Below are 12,749 nucleotides of genomic sequence, written 5' to 3' on the forward strand. Positions count from 1 at the left end.
GTGGCTGCAAAGGAAAGAATTGGGGAAAGATAGTACTCCTGTTATAAATCACTTCACCACCACAAATTGCATATAGTCATTTTGGCATTATTTGAAGGGAATGTGTCCTCTAGATTTTACTGATTAGAGACAAATACTGAAACATTCTTTTTTTTCTAATCTGTTTCTATATTCTCTCTCTCTATTCTCTCTACTATATTATCTCGATTTTTGCTATAGGGGCTGCAATCTTGCATGTGCTCTTTTTAAAAGCATTTATTGACATGCTTTATGGCAAGCCTTTTGGACATTGATCACAACAGACAAAGTCTGACCCTTTAAGATTAATGTCAAACAATACTGAGCGTATTCTGTGACCTTTAAAGAGGTAAATTCACAGGGAGCTGCTATTGTCTCCTCTATCTACTGGTATCACATGTTGTTGTAATGCTGTACAGATCACTTTACAGCAGCCTCCTCTTATCACCACAGACAGAATAGGAAGTCTCAGGTTTATTTTAGACCTAGTGGTAGACCAAGAGTGAAATCTGCAATTGAAAAATTAGGGGAAAAAACACCAAAAACCTTAAAAAAACATCAACATCAATTTGAACTATGAAAACTGTAAGGAAAGTAGGCCATAAAAATAGACCAAAAATGTTGATGTACTTGTAGTACCTGAGGCAGTACACTGAGAAAACGGAGAAACATTCCGCAAAGAAAGGTTGGTGTTGTGTGTGGATATAATACTGTAAATGATCAAAAGTCATACAGGTTTATGGAACTCATAAAGAAGAAGCTGAAAAGCTTAATGATCAAGTTCAGGCTGCGGGCAATGAAATATGGCCTTTAAACCAGAAAGGATGCATAAAAACTAATCAGGTTCTTGGAATACAATGTTTTATTTCCAATAATTCCTTCAAGCAACCAAAATAATATCTTTATACCTGAGTATCACCAGATGGAGTTCCCTCAGATCCTATTGACTACATTGAAAGGCAATGGAAGAGCCTCATTTTAATAAAAGACATGGCTTGAAGCAGAAAGGGAAACAGATTACTAGCGTCTCTAATGTGCATGCTCCAAATGAAGTGCAGATTTTAGGATACTACGTGGAGAATATACCTAGTATTTTTAAAGGAATTATCAGAAACTAGTTTCAGATGCCAGATCTAATTGATAAAATAAGATAAATTGTGCATGGAAGACATTATCGCCTCCTAGAGAACCAATCCATCCCTGGCCTAAAAGTGTAAGTGCACCTTTTTCATCAAAATAATCTGTTTAGAAATGTACCAGTGTTTTTAAAGAAGGTAAAATTGTACTGTTTTATCTATTATTTCCCTATTGCTTCTTTCGCTTTTCCTGACATCTGGCATGTGTACTTCCTAGATTGCAGCTTAGTGGGTGTTCCCTGTGAAACATGTTCTCTCTCTCCTCACATCCCTCAATCCTCTAGCTCCACAGAGGTAGAGGCACGAGTCTAGGAGGTATATGTAGTGCCCTTATGCTCTGTCAAAGACCTCAGCCTACTGAGTATACTGCACCACACCTCCGGGGGTGGGGGGACACGGGGAAGGGGGCCATTCACTTACATAACACACATTACAAAGTTGTATAACTATGTAATATGTGTTATTTAGTGAATAATTTTTAAACGCCACACTACCCCTTTAGGGTATAAACACACACCGTATATACGCAGCGTATTTACTGCAGCAAATACGCAGCAAATACGCAGCAGATTAGATCTAAATAACTGAACACAGCATCAAATCTGCACCATTAAATCTGCTGCAGATCTGCTGCGTATACGGTGTGTGTGTTTATACCCTTAAGGAGATTGTGGGAAGGTGTTTCCACTGTTGCATGGCAACAGCAGGGTCACCGTTCAGAGAGGAAAGCAGGGAGTGAATAAATCCATGGGGAAGAAAAATGGTTCATTGATGTAAACTTCTTTTTTAAAGATAATTGTTCTCATTTACATATATGTGTATCATACATATCTGATTACACCTTATTTGCTTCATGATACCATCCCCTTAAGGTTTTCATACACTTTATACTTACGTCTGCACGTTCAGCTGTTAGTATACTATGTATGAGGGACCCCTGATAATCCACCAACAGATCATATAGATGTCACCCGTGATGGAAAAGTACTGCTCAACCCCTTTTGTTCTCAGTAAAATAAACTGCAGCCAAGGCAGTCTGGCTGCAATTTTCCCCTCCCTTGCACATAGAGAAAACAGGAACGTTCAGTCCAACAGTTATTAAAGGTGTATGTCCACTTTTACTCTTGCTTTATATCACCATTCATATATTACATCTTGTTCGCCTTTTCTCTATGTACAACCGCTATGCATTTCCATTACATAACTGAATATTTATAATGCAGTATTGAGCAGACAGATTGGCTGCATATAAAGTTTTTCCATCCCATACACTTTAATGCGCTTATGCTGGGCTGACACACACATTTTTACCACACAGAGCCGACACATAGACTAAAGCCCCTATTACAATGAGGAGCGCTCACTTGCTCCTCATTCCATGCTCGCTACCAGCACTATTACATGCGCCACCACCAACAGCGAGCAGGTTAGTGTGGGGGCACAGGGAGCTGCGGGGGGAAGGGACTCTTTAGACCTTCTGGATAGCCCCTAGGATATAGCGCGGTCTTCTGTCTTTGCTCCTATTACACGGGATGATGGCAGCAGATCGTTGCTATCTGTGGTACGCTTCTGCAGACCGTGCGCTCTCTGGTGGGATAACATAGTTTGCACTAGGCTGGCAGGATAGCATGGTTTGATCTCCTGCCAGTGGGCAGCAGCAGTGGCTCCTTACATGATGACTTACTGTGCCTGTGTTGCATGACTATACAATTATTGTCTGTCTGTATTGTATACTTTTGTGTTTTACCATGCCTTGCCTATACTCATCAGGTTTGTTACTTTTTTTACCCTTTTCCGTTAACATTACTACAGTAGTTGACTCTTCTTTACATGCATAGCATTATGATGCCTTAAAGCATATACATATATACAATATGTCTACTATGTCATGATATCTGCAATACTAATACATAAATCCTATACTACATTTTGCCCATATTGTTTTGTTGGCTATTAGAGATGAGCGAACCGGGTTCGGGTTCGAGTCCATCCGAACCCGAACATTCGGCATTTGATTATCGGTGGCTGCTGAAGTTGGATAAAGCCCTAAGGCTATGTGGAAAACATGGATATAGCCATTGGCTGTATCCATGGTTTCCAGACAACCTTAGAGCTTTATCCAACTTCAGCAGCCACTGCTAATCAAATACCGAACGTTCGGGTTCATATGGACTCGAACCCGAACCCGGTTCACTCATCTCTATTGGATATATATTAATTTTATGGCTTTGCGCACATGTTTACTTCTGATCATGAAATAAATACCTTAGAATATCTAACCACGGTTGTTTTTGTTTGTTTTTTAATGTTTAGTTTTTGTTGTACCTGATTACATAAAATGTGGCATGTATTTAGGAGTGCACTTGTTTATAGTTCAGGTGCGCCTGATAAAGGCCATTGCACAGCCGAAACTTTGCACTTGTGGATACTGTAAATTACTTGGACTATACCATCTGCTTTACGTTGTGCTGTTGCTGAAATTTGATCAGTCGGACAAACAATTATTAGATAGAGTTGGGTGAAGTGGGCATCTGTGCGCTTCTCTCCTTAGCTCACTGCAGTTGGCTGTGCTGCAGAAGGCAGACATCAGAGACTTACAACGGAGACCACCTACAGTGAAACAGAAAAGGCAGGGAATGACAAAACTTTGGACATGTTTGTGTGCTATGTCAAAAGTTTTTTTAATGACAAGGGCACTTTGAACAAACATTTCACAGCCGTGAGGGCCCTAAGAAGCAGGAATTTCAGAATAAAACCTATGTAAGCATGACAAAGTCATTAACATCTAATTCTTTTGTCCTTAATCTTGGATTTAACCAAGCCTTTGAGAAGGGATATACAGCACAGTGTACTCTTACATTATAAAGACATTGTCCAGGGATGGCTTATAACTGTAAAACAGACTAATTAGAAGCTGCACTTTCAACAACAGATTCAATGGTTTTTAATCTGTATTAAAATATTGAGACAATTCTTCTTATTCATAGCTGGAATTTAAAGTATCCAAACAGACCAAAGACTATAAGGCAATAGGATACCCCCAGGAGGCTCAAGGAGAAAATCCTTGGAAATAGCTACTAGATGAGAAATTAAGTGGCTGCACTTTTGCACAATACAGTTTTCACAGTCCAGCTAATACTTCAAATACGTTACATTTAAATCTACACCTGGTCTCTGTGTAAGATGCTAACGTATCATCATAGCCACCAATATTTGCCAATTTGCCTGTCCTTGCAGTTTTCAGTATCTCTGTAGACCTGTAGACAGTCAAAAGAAACATTAATTTATACTGCCAATGAAACTGCAGGTTTTGGGCTGTTACACTGTAACTTGCAGTAAAGATACAGTGCAGTTCTCAAAACTTTTTTAGAAGGAACTGAGTACCTGTGTGCCCATCACACGACTAGTGCAGATTGGCAGTCCCTGGCAGTAAACACTTAATTTTTCATATTTTTTCGTGTTTTTGAAAAATTACATAATTTCATTACATTTTTTATCTGCTGAGAACAAATGTCGATGAAATTTATCCATAGTTCTTATTTGGAAACACAGATACATTTCTGGACCCAAAGGTTTCTATTAGGCACAGACACCCTTTACTTTTGTTACTGAAGGGTGTCCTTTCTAGAACATACCTCCAGAAATTATAGAGCCTGCCCAATTTTTGTCTTGAAATCTACAGAAGTCTATGGGAGCATCCAGAATTCCGGACAGCTCCACATGTGCATCCGGCCACCCCAGTAGGCGCCACCTGAACTGATGATTCCCTGAAGCCTCCTGATACACTTCCTGATCAGTCTTTCCAGACAGTAAAAACTGACATAGACCTGGGCATGATGCCTTAAGCTACTAATCAAAAAAAGATTAATCTTAAAAGACAATTTAATAAGTACTGTCCACTAACTGTTGCCAGACAGACAATAAATCATAGGGGGAAAAAAGGCACAGGGAAAAAAGAAGTAAGTTATGGTGTAAAAGACAAAACCTGTATTTTGTCCTGTGGAGACACAAAATGTTGGTTAAAAGCAGTACACAGCTTGTTGGTTTCTTTCACACTTAGTACAGTGCCCTGAACAGCAGAACGGTAACAGATGCTAGTAAAGGCTTTCTTCAAGCACTAGGCCAAGTTGAGGCCCGAAATGGTGAATGGATTGTGCCTGGACCTTCTGTCTCTCTAAAAGTCCAAGAGAAGCTAAGCCCACACCACAGCATGTTCCGTCTAGGTGTTGTTCACAAAGTTGTACCAGCCACTAGAGATGAGCGAATACGATTCGTTCGAGATGGTATTCGATCGAATATTGCGGTATTAGAAAGATTCTAATTTAATTAGAGTAGTGTGACAAATGTGTGGGAAACATTCAAAAGCCCTCCCATTGCAGCTGGCACTTTTTTTTTATCCAATCACCATGCAGGGAGGCCGTGAGGGACCCTGGGAGTACGCATGCAGCACGAAAATGGCGTCTACCCTCATTGGATGGCTGAACCACATGACCTCGAATATTTAATAATTGACTTCCGCCTCTCGACCGCAGATGCGCTTTCAACCTAGCCAGGGAAATATCTTGGAGCAGGGAGAGATAGGTTTTAGTTGCGTTTTGGTTAGGCAGGCTTACTACAGAACCCAAAAGTCCTTTTCAGGGCTAATATCCAGCGAAAAAGTCATCTTTGAATCCAAAGCACTTCTCAGTGCTAAGACATAGATTATATAACAGCAGCAGCAGCTGTATATATTCCAGTACCCTGTGTGTACAAATGACATAGTGTACCTGGTTTAGCCCACTAAGGGCACGTAAACGTTATACCTATTGTGCCAGTTGCCCAGTAAAAGGCTTGTGATACCTATTGTGCCAGTTGCCCAGTAAAAGGCACGTGATACCTATTGTGCCAGTTGCCCAGTAAAAGGCACGTGATACCTATTGTGCCAGTAACGTTCGTACAGCATGATGCGTGATACGCGTGAATAACGTGATGCTCTACGAACGCACATTGGAATCATGTATTTAACTCTGCACAAGAAATAGGAAGGAAATGTGTGAACATTGCCGTAAACATTCGGAAAGCGTTTGCAAATATTTTTCATTCACAACTGCGGAAAGTGGCATTATACTGCGATTTTGGGGTGTTGGGTGCACCCAGGCATGCTCCCCCTAATGTCCCAGTGTCATTCCGGAGGTGTTCACATAGTTTAGGGAGGTTTCATGGGGGACTTTGTGACCTCCATGTGGATGAATTTGTATTTCCAAGTGCCGAGAATTTTTTCCAATAGGCCTTAATGGGATCGAATATTTGTTTGAATAGTCGAATCTAGGTGCCTATTCGATTCAAATTCTCGAAAGTCGAATATTTCACTACTCGCTCATCTCTACCAGCCACTACTATTTGATGCCCTGGCACTTTCAGAGACAGCCACTACCCACTAATAAAGTTTCCTCAACCTTCCTAGTCATGTGCATGTAACACATACAATTATCCTCTTTAACATAGTACAAGTTCACATGTCTCAGAATGGGATGCCACCTCATAAAATGTACAACCTTTCCTTTTTCAACAGCCCAATGTTCAGTTTAACAATAGTTTTATACTTTTTTGTTTTGCCTGTGGTGCCATTTTTACCTTCCTTACTTGCAGGAGGAGGATTCTAAAGACTTTAGTTGTTGTATCAACCTTTCACTGGGATAGTCACCTATAGACACAATCCCTTAAGGCCATATTCCACCAACAGATCTGACGACAGATTATCTGCCAAAGATTTGAAGCCAAACCCAGGAGTGGATTTGAAAAGAGGAGAAATCCAGTCTTTCCTTTATGACCTGTTCTCTGTTTATAGTCTGTTTCTGGGTCTGGCTTCAAATCTTTGGCAGATAATCTGTCGTCAGATCTGTTGGTGGAATAGGGCCCTTACTCTTTCACTCACAGTACATGCTCTTTTCCAGTCTGTGAGGCCCCGTTCCCACTGAGCAAAGGTAGCGGAATTCCGCAACGGAATTGTCTGCCGCGGAATGCCGTTAGCCTCCCGCTCATAATGGGAGTCTATGGGAGGCGCGCGCTCCTTCCCTGTCCGCGCTGAAGAATGAACATGTTCATTCTTCAGCGCGTACAGAGCAGGAGCGCGCACCTCCCATAGACTCCCATTATGAGCGGGAGGCTAACGTCATTCCGCGGCAGACAATTCCGTAGCGGAATTCCGCTACCTTTGCTCAGTGGGAACGGGGCCTAAGTCTGACTATGCAGTCCTTTGCCACAGGATAGCTAGTTTTCATGCTAGCTTGTAGGTTTGTAAACAATTGGGGTAAGTGTTCTGCTTTTATGGTGCAGATCAGTGTTCAGAGATGGTGGTGTTCCAGATTCCTAAGTAATTTGGCCATGCTGCAGGAGCTATAGCTGGAGGACTGCTCTTTGTGGAGTGATTCCCTCCAATTACTTCTGCTTCACTTGTACTTTATCAGGATCCCAAGAATCTGTTAGGGAAGAAGCAGTGAAGATCAGGGAGAGCAGCTGTTCCTATAACTATAGGTTCATTTCCCATAAAAAGTGTCTATTAGTTATCTTCAAAACTTCTGTTGGGCAATAACATACCTTAAAATTATTTTGCTCGGACTTCCCCTTTAAGTTTAAAATTGACGACCAACAGAGACGTATGCACCAGTCTCTCATCAAAAGTTGCTATGATGGACTTGTGAGCATCAGAACTAGAGCATGGAAAAATAGATATAGGTTGGCTGTTGTAATAAATCACATTTGCATGTGGGCATCCAGGTGTGTGTGCATAGTTTACCAGGAGAAGAGATAGCACCAAGATATACTATGGGAAGATGGCAAGCCACCAAAGGAAGCATGATGTTCTGGCCAATATTCATCTGGAAACCAGTGGTGTAGCATTATGTAATATGTAGTGTCTCTAGTGGTCTCACTACAGTATGTGTGTACTACAATGATGTTGGAACTTGTTCATGATTAGACTTGGAGAGCCTCATGTGTAATGGCAGCTATCACCTAATAAAGTGTCTCCATTCCATAGGATACACAATTATGACCTTTGTATGAGGGTGAGTCCACTATTATCTACACTCTGGCTGTAGAGTTTATTGTAATCCATTTTCAGAAGGGCAAGTACATTCTTTTATAGCTTTGTTTTGCTTTTTAATACATTTCATTAACAAGCTTATTAACAAGCTTTTGTATTTCTTCGTTAAAAAAAATGTTCTTGGCCAAGGTACAGGTTGTGAATGCACCACTGTCTTCACCACTTCATCCTGTAAACCTCTGTCTTCTTATGGCTTTTTTTAATGGCACCAAACAGATGATTTGTCCAAAGGGGCAAGATCAGGGCTGTCGGGGGGTTGATTTAACACCTCAAAACAAAGTTTTGTGACAGAGCGAGTGAAACCCTGTCCCACACATGATGTCCATAGCCGTCCCGTGTATCTCTCTTGGTTGGCAAAACTCTGTTCAGAAGAAGAGAGATATGCTACAAATTTACCCTCTGTACAGTAGTGGTATCTACAAAGATCAAAATTAAAAAATAGTCTCATCCATATGGTCAGAGTACTTCTAGCTATAAATGAAATGATTCCAAAATGCAGTGCAGGATGTTGCACTATTCAATTAGAAAAGGATGACAAGGTCTCACCTTATTCATGGTTTGTGCACCAAACATATGAAGTTGGAATCAGTCCGTATTTTTTAGAGATTACATTTAGCCAGAAATTAGTTTAAGTAGCCTAAAGGGGTCAGACAAACAAACTAGCACACACCTATTTTACATCTGTTTATTTGTTTTAGGGGTGTGATATATCAGATCTCACAGAGATGCAAGAGGGAATGATTGTTGGTGCAAACTGTAGGGAGGTCTGCGACTCTAGTTGCTCAGTTGATGGGTCTTTCAAGGTCTATTGCAGGGGCGTAACTACCACCATAGCAGCCATAGCGGCTGCTGAGGGGCCCACCATATTAGGGGGTCCAGTGGCCTACTCCTTCAATACACTGGACCCTGAGCATGATCATTGGCAGCACCCAGTGGCCAAGTGGCCTCCTGGGTGCTGCAAATATGACTTTAAATGCAAGCACTCCTGATGAGCACTTGGAGTTAAATGAAATGACTACATTTGACAGGTTTATGGTTATTCAGGGGGAGGGGGAGCAATCAAAAGTTTGTTATGGAACCCGCCCATTTCTAATTACACCCCTGGTCCACTGATTCATTGATCACATCTCATAAGACTGGCAAAACATGAACAGAAAGATGTAGCTGCTCTGAACTGTAACTTAAAGGACAACTCCCGCGGGACCCCCCAAAAAAAAAAAACACAGACACACACAGACACCATACTCACCATCTCTCCGGTGACGATCGCCACTCGATTCGCCCGCCGTCCGCCTCACCGTCGCCGCCGTCCGCCATCCAGCGATGTCTCCAACTTCCGGGTCCAGGGGATGGAAAAGGCTGCCAGTGCGCTTGCGCACCGGCAGCCTTTTCATTGGCTGGAGCGCATCACATGGCTTCCAGCAAGCTCAGCCAATCAGGGCTGAGCAAGCTGGAAGCCATGTGATGCGCTCCAGCCAATGAAAAGGCTGCTGGTGCGCATGTGCACCAGCAGCCTTTTCATCCCCATTCACTTTGCATGAAGACGCCGAGGAGGAAGAAGACCCGGACCGCCCCTCGGCTCTGACGTCGTCGTCACCAGATGCCGCCCCGGAGAAGAGGACCGTGACGATCGTAATAGGTAATGTATACATTCCTTAACTTCCGGGGTGGGGGGTCGGGGGTCCGAAAGTGGGGGAAGGGGGCCAGGCCGGGTATTTAACCACATTACAAAGTTATATAACTTTGTAATGTGTGTTAAATGAGCAAAAAAAAATTTTTGTGGGAGTTGTCCTTTAAAACCACAAAACTGCACACTCCTATACTACTTCAGAGTTTACTGCAAGTTAAAGGGCACAAGTATCTGAAAACCTTTTGGCGTGTACTGCACAAACATGATATCCACACATATCTGTAATAGCCAAACCTTTGTTGACACCAAGAAATGTAAAACAGCAGATTTACTGATGCAAACACCACAAAACTGGTGGAACAAATATATGTGATATGGTCTAATAAGTCCAGTTTAACTGGAAACCGTTTGTTTGCACTTCTGGTCATGTGTATGTTTGAAGATCACTGTTTTTTATTTACATCTGTCTATTTCTTAAAAGGTTAAAAAGTGTGGGGGGGGGACTCTTGTTTAGGGGGGTGATTTGAACTTTTATTTTGGAATGAATTTATTTAAATTACATATACACTTCTTTAGTCATCCTACAGGTAGGTGGGCTTTCAGCAGGGGGGGGGTCTTAATAAGTCAGAATTCTGATGCAAGTTTACCTCAGTAATAGATAGATAGATAGAATGGTGACTGACGTGAGGTGAAAAAGCCTCTCTCCTCTCCATATTACATCACCCAGCCATTCTAGATCTTTACGCTACAATAATAACTATATTGCTCCTTTATTTATATAGCTCCAACCTATTCTGCAGTGTTGTACAGAGATTGTAGTGTCTTATATTGGTTCCTTTCCCCAGTGGGGCTCACAATGTTTTGGAGTGTCTCATAAAATCCATGCAGATGGCGGGGGACATACATGCAGCTGTTATATCAGAAATCTAACTCTACAAAGCAACATGGCTAACCTCTATTTCCCACAACATAGCTGTAAGCTCTTGGTCTCCTCCATGTCGTGCTGCCCTTACTGCTGCAGATTTCTAGTGGGCTCAGATGTTAGCATCTCCTACAGGGGTGGGGCAAAATCAATGTGGATGCATGCCCCACCCACCTTATGACTCAGGCCCACTTCACACGGAGTATAATCGACGGAACTTTCCGCCACGGAATCCCACTGGCCTCAGTGTGACATTATTTCTCTATGGGAGGGCTTGTGCCCATGCACTCTGCGCGGTCAATTCTTTGAGTGTACAGCCACGGAGAGCGGCGACGCCATCTTTGCTACAGAACTTTGGCAAGAGGGGCTCCCTCATTCAGTAACCGCCTAAAGGAGACCCAGGTCAGTAAGTGTGCACGCCAAACTTTCTGGGGCAGGTATTGGGCCTGTAGATAGTTTAGTCAGGGCTACTGTCTGTTATACTGTGTTGTACGTTATACTGTGTAAGAGACATCACAGCATACTCGGCCATTGGTCTTGTTATATTGTTATTTGTGGTTTAAGAAACAGTGAAAATAGTTTATAAGATTGTAAGCTTCTGTGATACACTGTAAATGCCCATGAGACCACACACACACACACACACACGCACACATATTGGTTCCTGTTTTTTTCAGGGGATTAATAGGTTTATGGCCTATTTGAGCTTGCTAGCAGGTAAAGTTACTGTGTGTGTATTCAATCAACATATTTCTGGGTGACACTCTGTGTAGCACAGGGGCCTTGGCTTAAGCCTGAGTGTATGGAATTTGGGGATATTTGAGTTACTAGTACCTTTGGTACCTTTGTATGTTTCATTAACCCTTAGGGGACACAGCCAGTTTTCATTTTGCGTTTTCGTTTTTCCCTCCTCGTGTATATAAGGCCATAGCGCCTACATTTTTCCACCTAGAGACCCAAATGAGCCCTTATTTTTTGCGCAACTAATTGTACTTTGCTATGGCAGATGTAATTTTTGGGTAAAATGTGCCGGGAAACCAGAAAAAAATTATATGTGTGGTGAAATTGAAAAAAAAAATGTTTTTTTTTTATTTGGGGGGGGGGGGGTTGTTTTTACTCCGTTCGCCCTGGGGTAAAACTGACTCATTATATATGTTCCTTAAGTTGTTATGATTACAACGATATGTAACATGTATAACTTTTATTTGATTTGATTGCTTGAAAAAAATTAAAACCTTTTAAAGAAAATATATGTTCCTTAAAATCGCTCCATTCCCAGGCTTATAGCGCTTTTATCCTTTGGTCTATGGGTCTGTGTGAGGTCATTTTTTGCGCCATGATGTGATCTTTCTATCGGTACCTTGATTGCGCATATATGACTTTTTGATCGCTTTTTATTACAATTATTCTGGATTTGATGCGACCAAAAATGCGCACTTTTGCACTTTGGGATTTTTTTGCGCTGACGCCGTTTACCGTGTGAGATCAGAAATGTGATTAATTAATAGTTCGGGCGATTACGCATGCGGCGATAGCAAACATGTTTGTTTATTAATTTATTTATTTATTTTTATTTATAAAATGGGGAAAGGGGGGTGATTCAGACTTTTATTAGGGGAGGGGATTTTGTGTTATTAAAAATACATTTTTCTTTTACTTTACACATATACTAGAAGCCCCCCTGGGGGACTTCTAGTATATGCACTCTGATCTCTCATAGAGATCAATGCAGTATAGTTATACTGCATGAATCCATGAGATCGGTGTTCTATTGCTTTTGGCTGCTGCAGCCAAAAGCATTAGAATGCCGAGCCGGGATCAGCGCCATTACGGCGCAGACCCCGGCCCGGGATGGATGCGGGGATCGCCCCCCCCCCTTCCCCCCGCAATCGTGCCGCAGGGGGGCGATCCCCCCACTAGACCACCAGGGATGGATATGAGCAAGTATTTAGAAGCAGC

At 42.0% G+C, this 12,749-nt stretch overlaps 1 protein-coding gene across 4 annotated transcripts in view; it reads right to left on the minus strand.

Annotated features, from left to right (window-relative positions):
• SLC6A2 (solute carrier family 6 member 2) overlaps positions 1–12,749 on the minus strand; it is a 112,498-nt gene that overhangs the window by 37,134 nt on the left and 62,615 nt on the right. The window lies entirely within an intron of this gene.

The sequence above is a fragment of the Dendropsophus ebraccatus genome, chromosome 4 (genome assembly GCF_027789765.1).
Source record: "Dendropsophus ebraccatus isolate aDenEbr1 chromosome 4, aDenEbr1.pat, whole genome shotgun sequence".
NCBI classification, from domain to species: domain Eukaryota; kingdom Metazoa; phylum Chordata; class Amphibia; order Anura; family Hylidae; genus Dendropsophus; species Dendropsophus ebraccatus.